The sequence below is a fragment of the Fukomys damarensis genome, unplaced genomic scaffold, assembly GCF_012274545.1.
Source record: "Fukomys damarensis isolate Sample0158 unplaced genomic scaffold, DMR_v1.0_HiC HiC_scaffold_25, whole genome shotgun sequence".
Classification (NCBI taxonomy): Eukaryota; Metazoa; Chordata; class Mammalia; order Rodentia; family Bathyergidae; genus Fukomys; species Fukomys damarensis.
The window spans coordinates 5,294,040-5,304,606 of record NW_022900937.1 but is presented as its reverse complement, the minus strand read 5'-3'; the positions used below and the strand labels follow the sequence as shown (position 1 = coordinate 5,304,606).

At 40.1% G+C, this 10,567-nt stretch overlaps 1 protein-coding gene across 5 annotated transcripts in view; it reads left to right on the top strand.

The window, feature by feature from the left end:
• Window positions 1–10,567, top strand: part of Gstcd (glutathione S-transferase C-terminal domain containing) — a 109,862-nt gene that overhangs the window by 54,683 nt on the left and 44,612 nt on the right. The gene's annotated exons all lie outside the window — the stretch shown is intronic.

Below are 10,567 nucleotides of genomic sequence, written 5' to 3'. Positions count from 1 at the left end.
CCGCGGTTCCTGCGAGGGCAGCTGCAGGCCAGCCCAGCGTGGGGCTGAGGACGGCGGTCATGGGCAGCGGCTCGGCGAGGAGCGGACTAGCTCCAGGCACAAGTCCTTCGGCGAGGACAGCGAAGGGCATCTGCAAGGCCCGGCCATCGGCAGAGACTGATCGTACTGTCTGCTGGTGTGAGATGCCAGTCTCCACCGTCTTGTACACTGTTCAAAGTAGTATTTCCTGAGAACAGTCCCTTTTTGACTAAATCAAAATGTTAAAATCTAAATGGATGGAACTTAAAACTCTGTTAAAACATCATCCTGGTCAGGAAAAAAAAAAAGACATGTAAAATTTTGTTATGTCCAGTCTGTATATGAAAAAATAAGTCATCAAAAGGAAAAAAATAACTTTGATTAACTAGTGTTAAACAATAAAAATAGGTTTACTAAATATGTTAATCCATTCTTTTAACATAAGCCTCACTTTGGGCTGGGGATTTAGCTCAGTGGTTCCGCTGCTTGCCTGAGAAGCACAAGGTACTGAGTTCAATCCCCAGTACCAAAATAAATAAATAAATAAATAAAAGATAGAAATATAAACATAAGCCTCACTTTCATTATAAGGTCTCCATAGAATTTAGTTATTTTATCTTTCAGCCATATGCTAGTTTTTTTTTCTCTTGCCTTGTGTAAAAAAGGGAAGCCAGTTACCAGTGCAGATAATGTGTTCTTTTGTAACTCAAGTCTTGAAATGCTCTGTAGTGTTAAGCAAAGTCTCCTCTTGTTTGATACTAAATAAACTTTTGAAAGAAAAAAAAGAGTTCTCAGAGTAGCTAGACATTTTTGTGGATAATTAAGAAGCATGTTGACTTCAGTGAACACTACTTATGATTCTGTTTTCAAAATATTACTTTTAATAGGCCATGTCATCTCTATTTCTAATGCAATGTTCAAGAAGTATTGATAGGACTAATATATTTAAGGTTTTTGTTTTGTTTTGTTTTGTTTTGAGACAGGGTCTTACTATGTAGTTCAGACTGCTCTGGAACTCACTGTGTTAGCCCAGGCTGGTCTCGAACTCACAGAGAGCCTCCTGCCTCAGCCTCCAGAGTGCTGGGATTACAGGCGTGCACCACCACACCCGGCTTATATTTAAATTCTTAATAAAGCTTTTATAGCTCTCAGATTCAAGAGGAAAGTTATTTTGGTGCCTTTTATTCCTCTAGTGTTCTCCCTCAGTGACTTGAGCCTGATTAGCATGTCACCAGGTCTCAGGCTTAATTGTGGAAGCTCCACAGTTGTCCTGAGGTAGGAGAGTATGTAATCCAACAAATCTGGTCCATCTCTGCTCACTCATTTCATTCAATGAAACTAGATTTTGAAAGGGGAAAAGATGTAATCCCAGCACTTGGGAGGCTGAGGCAGGAGGATGGCTGTGAGTTTGAGAATAGCTTGGGCTACACAGTGAGTTCCAGAGCCATCTGAACTACATAGTGAGACTCTGTCTCAAAACACACACACACACACACACACACACACACACACACACACACACACAATTCTACCTAATCTGTCTTCCAGCAAATGTAGTGTTTCTGTTTTAATGTTTAGATCTGTGATTCATTTCAACTTTAGTGCATTGTGAAAGGTATGGGTCTAGTTTTAATCTTCAGCCAGTGGAAACTCAGTTTTTCCTGTACCATTTATTAAAGAAGCTATTTGGCTCCTTTCCTCCAGTGAAAGTATTTGGCTCCTTTCTCAAAGATGAGGTAGCTGAGTGTGTCTGTTGTTTCTGCATCGTATCTGTTCCACTGATCCTCAGATCTGCTTTTTGCTAATACCATGCTGTTTTTATCACAGTAGCTTTGGAGTATAAATCAGGGACTGTGATGCTCTCTCCTTTACCCTTGTTCTCTAGAATTTGCCTTTGCTATGCTAGTTCTCTTCTGGTTCCAAATGAATTTTAAGATCATTCTAATTCTGTGAGATAAACTCTTGGAATTTTGATCAGGATTAGATTAAATCTGTATAAGTTTTGTAATATTTTCACTATATTGGTTCTTCCTACCCAAGAAAAAGGGATATCTTTCCATTTTCTGATACCCTCTTCAATCTCCTTTTTCAGGGTACTGTAGTTTTGCATGTAAAATTTCCTCTCTCTCTCTCTCTTTCTTTTCCCTAGTACCAGGGATCAAACCCAGGACCTTGCGCTTATAAGACAGGCATGGTGCCCTGAGCTAAATCTCTCCACGTCTTTTGCTTCCTTTATTAGATTGTTTCCTAGGTATTTCATTTTCTTTGGTGCCATTGTGAAAGGTGTTTGTTGTTTCCCTAATTTCTCTCTCAGTGAGTTTGTGATTTGTGTTCAGGAATGCTATTGATATTTGAATGTTGACTTTGTATCCAGCTACTCTGTTGAATTTGATTATTAAATCTAGAAGTCTTGGTGGAGTTCTGGGGCCTTCTATGTAGAGTATCATGTCATCTGCATGTAATGATAATTTAACTGCTTCCTTTCCTATCCTTATTCCATTCATTTTTTTCTCTTGTCTAATTGCTGTGGCTGATGTTTCCAGAACTATATTGAACAAGGGTGGTGACAGTGGACATCCTTGTCTTGCTCATGATTTTAGAGTGAAAGCCATCAGTTTTTGTCCATTTTCTATGATGCTGGTTGTGGTTTGTCATAGATGATTTTGTCAAATTGAGATAAAGACCATTTGTTCCAATATTTTCTATAGGATTTTTATCATGAATAGGTGTTGGTCTTTGTCAAATGGTTTTTCTGTATCTATTAAGATGATCATATGGTTTTTGTCCTTGGCTCTGTTAATATGGTATATTACATTTATTGATTTTCATACATTGAACCATATCTGTATCCCTGTGATGAATCTTACTTAGTCACAGTGTATAATCTTCTTGATGATTTGCTGCATTCAGTTAAAAAATGGGCATCTGAAATGAACAGACATTTCTCAGATAAAGAAGTAAAAGCAGCAAGTAAATATATGAAAAAATGTTCCACATCACTGGTCATTTGAGATATGCAGATGAAAACAACACTGAGATTCCACCTCACCCCACAAGGAATGGCTGCTATCAAGAAATCACACAATAACAAATATTGGCGGGGTTGTGGGGAGAAAGGAACCCTTCTCCGTTGTTGGTGGGAGTGCAGACTATTGCAGCCACTATGGAAATCAATATGGAGATACCTCGAAGAGCTGTGACTAGAGGTTCCATTTGACCCAGCCATCCCTCTGCTGGGTATCTTTCCAAAAGAATTAAAAGAATCATACCGCAGTGATATATGCACACCAATGTTTATAGCAGCACAGTTTGTAATAGGTAAAACTTGGAAACAGCCCATTTACCCATCTGTTGGAAACTGGATAAAAAGATGTGTTTTTTTTATAAAATGGAATACTACTCAGCCATAAAGAATGAGAAATTAGAGTCATTCATAGGAAAATGGATACATATTGAGGATGTACTCTTAAGGGAAATAAATAAGTTACACATGTGTAAATACCAAATAGTTTCTCTGGTGTGAAACTATAATTATACTACTCAGCCATAAAGAATGAGAAATTAGAGTCATTCATAGGAAAATGGATACATATTGAGGATGTACTCTTAAGGGAAATAAATAAGTTACACATGTGTAAATACCAAATAGTTTCTCTGGTGTGAAAAACTATAATAGTACACAAGATCCTAATGATATATTTGACAATGTGAAATAGGAAGAAAAGAGCTAAAGGTGTAGGCAAAGTGGGAAGGGTAGGGGAAAGGTAATAAGGAAAAAGAAAAAAAATATGAGAAAATGAAAAAATGAAAATAAAGTGTTTGTAAATGGGGAGGAGAGGAGAGGGTGAAGGGAGGGCAGGGACAAAGGGAAAAAGTGAGAACCAAGACCTGTCATGTGAAGGTACAGGATCCCAGTAATGAATGTAACTGTGTTGTATATCTAGATTGTACCAATAAACTCAATAAAAAAAGAAAAGAGTTTGAGAAGTAGCAACACTAAGTCTTCTCTAAATTCCTTGCAGAATTCAGCAGTGATTCCTGGGCTTTCCTTTGTTGGTAGTTTTTTAAATTAATCTTCAATTTCATTGATTGATAGAGTTATTTAGACTTTTTATATCTTCTTGATTTAATTTTGGTGATTCATATATATCTAGGAACCTGGCCATTTCCTCTTCAATCTTATTACAATACAGGTTCTTAAAGTAGGTATTAGTGATCTTCTAGATTTCTGCAGGATCTGTTGTGATTTCATCCTTTTGATTTCTAATTGCATGGGTTTGAGTCTTTTCTTTCTTTTTTATAAGGTTGACTAAGGGTTTGTCAATTTTATTGAATCTTTCAAAGAACCAACTCTGATTCATTGATTCTACCATGTTCTTTTCTCCAACTCTGATTCATTGATTCTACCATGTTCTTTTCTCCACTGTATTAATTTCTTCTCTAATCTTTATAATCTACTTCTGTTTGGGTTTTGAGCTTGACTTGCTCTTCTTTTCCTAGAAGCTTAAGGTTCATCATTAAGTTCATCACTTGAACTGGCTCTGTTTTCCTGATATGGTTATTCATTTCTGGTTTCCTATTGTACAGAGTATTGTTTTCTATCTTTTGACTTTCAGTCTATGAATTTCTTTTTTAATTACATGTATTTCTTGTTTGCAGCATGTTGTTGGATCTTGCTTTCTTCATCCATTCTGCCAGTCTGTTTCTTTTGATTAGTGAATTGGGACCATTTACATTAATGGTTATAAATGATATGTATTTGCTTACCCTTGTCATGTTACTTTCCTGTTGTTGGCTCCCTTTTCCCCTTCTGTTTATTTGCTTGCCTTGCCTGGTAAATTCATTCTGTTGGGATTTATGGAGTTGTGATCCTTGTTATATCTTTCTAGAATGCTCTTCAGAACATTTTGAAGTGCTGGTTTGCTATTTATGAATTTCCTGAGGTGTTTTTTGTCATAGAAGTATAATTTTGTGGGATATATCAATCTAGGTAGGGTTTGTTTCCTTTTAGGGCTTGAAGTACTTCATTCCAAGCTCTCCTTGACTTGAGGGATTGTGTGTTGAGAAGTCTTCTGTGGTTCTGATGGGCTTTCTTTTATACCTGATTTGTTTCTTTTTTCTAACAGCTTTTACTATTCTGTTTGTGTGTTGGATTTCTGGAATCTTGAGTATTATATGCCTAGGTGTATGTCTTTTTGTTTTTTTTTTTTTTTTTTTTTTTTTTTTTTTTTATCTTGCCTAATTGGAGTTCTGTATGCCTCACTTATCTGTATGTCAAATTCTTTCTCCCTGTTTGGGAAGTTTTCTGCCATTGGTTTTGTGAAGTGTTTTTTTTGTTTGTTTGTTTTTTTAATGTCATTTACTCTTATCTCCTGGTTTTTCATTGACTCCCATCAATCTTACATTATTCTTCTTTGCATCATCTTAGGAAAGATTTCTTAAAAGTAGCAAAGGTCCATGAAACATCAATCCAACTGCTGCTAAATTGCTAATCACTATCCTGCCTTCTATATCTGATATCCTGTCCTCACATCGCCTAATTCTGCTGTGTATACTTTCAGTGGAATTTTTAATCTGGATATCTTCTTGAATCTGTTTTGTGGATTCCATTTCTTTTCTATGTTGGGCATTCATAGTTTCTATCATTTTCCTAAACTCCTGTATTTTTTGAAATCTATGTCTACTCGAGAGTCACTAAGTATGTCTTTCACCATGGTACCGTCTCTGTAGTTATCTGAGAAGTTGTTTCTGATTTGATTTTTCTAGAGCGTGATTCATCTGCTTTGTTACTTCCACTGTTAAGCACTTCAGAGTCCAGATGGGTGGCTTTTGGACTGCCCTGCCTCAATGACCGCTGAACTTGCCTTTGGTGAACTGGAGAAGTCTGGGGTTGCATCTTGTTTAAGTGCCCTCTCATAGTCTATTTTTTGTTTTTAATTTAAATCCTCGATCGATGCTTGTAAATTATTCATGGTGAGTCACTTTGTTGCTAGTGTTTACAACCTTAAGTGTGTGAACTAGATTTGTGGTTATATAACAAAATCTAAAACAAACCAGCAAATTGTATGCCATTAATAAGCCCTCAATTTAGCAATTTTACCCTCAAGGGAAAAAATTTAAAAGGAGTTAGGAAGGAATAATAGAGAAGGAAAAGAAGAGGAAGAGATTAGAAGCAGGGCTAGGGCAGAGGAGGATCACACAAACTTTGGGAAACTAATGAAGACAAGCAGGTAAAAGAGGAGGAAAAAATAAAAACAAGAACAGAGCAAAACAACAACAAAAACTAGAAACTGTGTTCACAGTCAAGTAAAAATAAGATCGATCCAGAAAAAAGAAAAAGGAGAAATGGGGTAAAAAAGAAAACAAGAAAAACATGTCCACTTCAAGGCATGTTTCTGCTGTCACTGGTAGACAGTGAGGGCAGAGTACAGATCAGAGTTGATTTGTACAGCAATCCAGCTGCAGGTTTATGGCAGGGTAATGGATCATCTCAGCCAACCTGCACCTTTGGTTCCACTGAGCTGGTTCCTGGCATCAAGGCTGGAACTTGAGCTGTGGAGCCTGCAACCTTCTGCACGCACCCACTGGCTCGAACTTGGCTCCTTCCTGCTTGAGCCTTGCTCCCTGACTTCCAGCAGGTTTGGACTCCGACACGCACTGGAAGCCACTAGATGGAGCCTGCCCCCAGCTGTTCTGAGTGCTGGGCTCAGTTGGCCCCTCTCCAAGTTGGCTGCCAGCCGATTACTGTGTCCTGGAGTGTGTCCAAACCCCAACAGTTCACCAACCGCTGCAGTCCACTATGTCCACTGCTCATTTCCACTGGTGTGTTTCTCCGTGGAGGTCTCTGGAGTCGTCAGTTGTAATGGTTCATCTGTGGGTTCCAGCTGCCCTTTGCACTCAGGGAGCAGGCACTACCCGCCTCCTTGTTAGAGACTCGCTCACCACTCTCCCTTGGGTTTCAGTTCTTGCTTCAGATCCTTCCTGGGTCCTGGGATCTTACTTCCCTTCTCTTCTTCCTCACGTTTTTATTCCGGTGACTGGACCCCAAACCTCTGCTGCTCACCCCTCCGCCATCTATCTGGAAGTGATTTTTGAAACTTTTCAAATAAGGCTTTCAGGCCACAGTTGATTATAACTGAACCCACAGACAAGGGGAGCCTGCTGTCTATCCATTTCCCAATCTGCCTAATAGTGGAACTCATGGTTTTTCCCTCTCAATAGCTCATAATATCTGCAGAGACTAGTGGTCATTCCACAAATGGTTTGGAATAGCTGAAATAGTGGTACGCCTGACAAAGTGAACAGCATGTTTAAAACTTCAGAAAGGTGGTTGGGTGTGGTGTGCTTAGGGAACGAGTGATAGTTCCATCTCCTTGGAGAATCTGGAGAGCAAAGGAGTGCAGGAAGTGGACTGGACTACACACGAAGTGAAGTCCCAGAGTTGGCAACCTACCCTGCAGGCAGTGGGTAGACACTGGAAACTTGTAAGAAAGTCAGAAGCATGAGCATAGCTGTATTTTGGAAAGAATGGGCACGAAAGGGTAAGAATATGGGGCAGTGTTTAATTAGAAGACCACTGTCATAGCGTAAGTAAGAAATAGTAACAGTGGACTGAGGCTGTGGCTCTGCTGGAAGAGGATAAAGAGACGAAGGATACCAGAAAGTAAACAGATCTCACGATGGAAGATAAGTGCCACCGCACCGTGATCAGGGCTAAGTATATAATAAGTGCTTTTAAAATATATGCTAAATTAATGAATTACTCTGTAGGGTTATACTGAAATTTTCAGAGAAAAAGAGGACACAGATTTTCAGTTCAGGAAGGAAAGTCGTTCTTGCCCTCCCCAGGCTGCGCTGCCCGGTGCTGAGACCTCCTGACTGGCGCGGTGTCGGTGTGTCCTCCCCATTTCAGATCTGGCGTCTGCTGTTACTTTGAGTGAGATGGGGCCACACACGTGTACCCATGGCGCGGCTCTCCCTTCCAAGTCCTTCGTATGTGTTCCTTTTCTGAAACTCGACTGGCTAGACCTCTGCTTAATGCCACTGCTGCCAGGTGCTAACCCTCCACTCAGACCTGAATGGATGTCAGTATTTACTCTTACTGGGTCCTTTTGAACAATAATTTGCATTGTTTGCCGTCCTAGGTTAGTGCCGAGTTTTGCTTTCTAGTTTTTTTCTGCTGTGATCATAGCTGGAGCCACAGGTCTAGGACCCTTAGAAAGAGAAAAGGGACAGTGGGCCTAGAATTCCAGATGTTTACACAGTCCCTGTGGGATTCATATGCATACCACTGCCAGGTGTATTATGTTAGGCACAGTAATAATTTTCTATTTTGGTCGTTATCACAGCATCCAGCACCATTTCATATATAAATAGGTGCCCTCGTCAATACTATTTAATGAGAATAATCCAAGAGGTAAGCATCATTCCTGATATGTCAGCTTCATTGGATTAAGAAACACCCAGCAGATTAGTAAACCATGCGGCTGGGTGTGTCTGGGTGGGTCTTGGAGGTGTGGCCTTGGGTAGTGTTTGTGCTTGCTCTCTTGCTCGTTTCTCGTCAGGCTGTTCCCTGCTCTACTTGCCAGCTGCCATGAACTTAGCAGCTTGGTTGTGCTTCCCTTTTCCCTGGTGCTTCTTACCTTGGAGCCTGCCAGCCATGGACTGAGTCCCTGAAACAATGGGCCAAATTAAACCTTTCCTCCTTTAAGTTACATGTCTCAGGTATTGTGTATCAGCAGCTGGAAAGCTGACAGCACACAAGCCAGTGTTCAGATGCTGCATTGCCTTCGATAAGTTACCCCTGCAGAGATTGGTGCCTGGTGGACAGTTATGGATTTGGTTCACAACTCTGCAATTAGATGAGACTTGTGGGAAAGCCTGTCCTCCGCTCACACAGCATCAGTGAGGACAGCGTGGCTCCTTAAAGCATGGTGCTGTGTTTCAAGGGCAAGCATCTCAAATTTGACAGTCACTTTCATCATCGCTGAGACAAAGTACCCAATACCTCTAACTCAAGAAAGGAGAGGTTTAGTTTGACTTGTGTCTGGAAGTTTCAGCCCTTGCACGGTGTGCTGGCTGTAGCCTCAAGCAGCATGGCAGAAGAGCCTTATGGAGGAAAGCGACTTATGGCTTGGCAGTGGGGCAGCAGAGAGAGAAGCAAAGGAAGAGCAGGAAAAGGAGGTGCCCTTCCAGGTCCTGACCACAGTGAACAGCCTCTTCTGACCGGGCCCCACCACCTCCGAGCAAGCCAGCGATGGCGCCTTACAACCACTCACCCTCTGGAGGGTCTACCTGTGATCCTGTGAGGCTTTAGGGGCATCTAGATACGAAGCATAACCGACAGGAAGTGGAGCGCTCTGGAGATGGGTTCCGCAGGCGAGGCGTACACAGGGCTCACATTCAAAGGAGCTGCAGCTCCATGGAGCACTGCATGTAAACGCAGCATTGGTGTGATAGAAGGATTTGGGGCTGTGCCACTAGATACAGAGCATTTCGGGGGATTTGCATAAAATGAAAGATGTGAATGGAGTTAAGCAAGAAAAACAGTGGATCTAATCGTAATGGAACTAGAATACAACGTAGAGAAGAGGCTCTCTTAGTGGGAAAATTAGCCCTTACCATCTGAGCTGTGAGAATGTGATTTAATTTCATTACTATGAAGCATGCCACATTGGAAGCAGGAAGAGGATTACTTGAACGCCCTCAGAAAGTTAATGAAACTCTTAAAAGACCTAAAATCCTATTGTTAACTGAAGTCTCTGAAAAAGAAAGAAAAGAAACTTTTCTACAGTTAACTTTTTTGCCGTAAAAGCATTTTTCATCTTGTGGACAACTTGGAAGATATTGTGGGCTCTTTTTTTTTTTTAATAAAATAAAATACCAGAGCAAAGTAATGTTTATTTTGTGTGGTGTAAGTAATAGTTGAATGGAATGGAAATGTATGTGTTCAATTAACTCTGGGTTCTGGTATTCTGCAGTCAAAATATTCATCTTAAGAGCAAAATTAGCAGAAATAAGTTTTAAATTTTCATTATTCACTTTATCTAAGTTCTTCTATAAACAAAGCAGAAGCTTTGACTTTGTAAGTGATATATTTTCTGCAATGTTTGTCCCGCAAATCAGCATCTTCCCTAAACATTTTTAGTGAACAGCTTTTTAAAAGATGCCTTAGAGTTAGATATAGAAGGGTTAGAAGTGCGAGCTATTTTTCCTGGGCACCCACAGTACTGTAACATGAAAGTTCTTCCCAACCTATTTCGATTTCTTTCTTCTTGGGTAGTCTGATTTGATATATTTTCTGCAATGTTTGTCCCGCAAATCAGCATCTTCCCTAAACATTTTTAGTGAACAGCTTTTTAAAAGATGCCTTAGAGTTAGATATAGAAGGGTTAGAAGTGCGAGCTATTTTTCCTGGGCACCCACAGTACTGTAACATGAAAGTTCTTCCCAACCTATTTCGATTTCTTTCTTCTTGGGTAGTCTGATTTTGCAACAAATTGACTGCTCAGCCTCCCCTGTCACTTAAAAAAAAAAAAAAAAAAAAATA